Consider the following 1,105-nt stretch of genomic DNA (forward strand, 5'->3'; position numbering starts at 1 on the left):
CTAAATTAAACTTGCTTCATTGGAAAGGCAGCAAGATGCATCCTCATTTCAATGTCTACTGAAATAATACAGGTTGACACCAGGAAACATTAACGCCACTGCATCCTTGCTGCTTTCTCATGTGGAAGTCTGTTTAATGTGAAAACAAGGTGATATCTAATTAGCACACAGGTAAGGAATTACGAAAATCTTTATTTAAGGGTGAAGATGTTTCTCACAAAATTGTTGCCCCAATGCATCATTGAAATTCAAGCTGGAAAGATGATTTTAATATATCACTTGTACATTTTGTATTGCTCTTCTGGTGACAATGTAGTTTTTTTTGTCAATTACCATTTTAATAATAGGGTAAAGAAAATTAAGTGGATTTTTGAAAGAAAACTATACTGTCAATATACTATTAAAACAAATTAAAATGGTAAAAGTTATTGTACTTTAAGTAAAAATAAAAGAGCAAAAATATCAATCCCAGTTTTGATTACTTAAATTAACAAAAAAAATGCATATAGCAAAGGATAGTTTCAATCTGCCTGCCTCTGGGTTATGGGTCCAGCATGCTTCCATTGCAGTACTCTGCTGCACATGTAAGTGCAAGAGATCCTGAAGCACTCACTCATCATGGGAAAGTACCAATGTGTTTATTCGTTGGTTGATGGAAGAAACATCTTACAAAAACTCTCCAGATTATTGATTTTTTAATGTTTTTCTAGGAAACGTTCTAGATGTATGCTTATTAGCCTTTGTCAGTATGCACTTTTTGCAAAGTGTCTCTGTGGCGCAATCGGTTAGAGTGTTCGGCTAATAACCAAAAGGTTGGTGGTTCAATCCCACCCAGGGACGTAATTAAACTTGTGATCAGATTTTGGTGATATTTAAGTAGACAAGTCAAAATTTCAAACACCCTCTTATGGTGTAGGGTACATGGCCTTCTCTGATGTAATCAGAGTTAGATTTGATTCAGTGATTTTATAAAAAAACAGCTAGGAAGCACAATTTAGCAGTGGGTTGCAGAGAAAAAAAATATGCTGGCAGAAAAATCCAATCGAGTGATTAAACAGCTCTTCATTTTCTGGCTTTATTTTTATGCTAACAAATTTGTTCTCTG

The 1,105-nt window shown here is 34.4% G+C and overlaps 1 non-coding gene across 1 annotated transcript; it reads left to right on the forward strand.

The window, feature by feature from the left end:
- The first annotated feature begins 766 nt into the window (after positions 1-766).
- TRNAI-AAU (transfer RNA isoleucine (anticodon AAU)) lies at positions 767-840 on the forward strand. The gene has a single exon. It is a non-coding gene; the product is annotated as a tRNA-Ile (tRNA).
- Positions 841-1,105: the final 265 nt, after the last annotated feature.

This window comes from Pseudophryne corroboree, unplaced genomic scaffold (genome assembly GCF_028390025.1).
Source record: "Pseudophryne corroboree isolate aPseCor3 unplaced genomic scaffold, aPseCor3.hap2 scaffold_454, whole genome shotgun sequence".
Lineage (NCBI taxonomy): Eukaryota > Metazoa > Chordata > Amphibia > Anura > Myobatrachidae > Pseudophryne > Pseudophryne corroboree.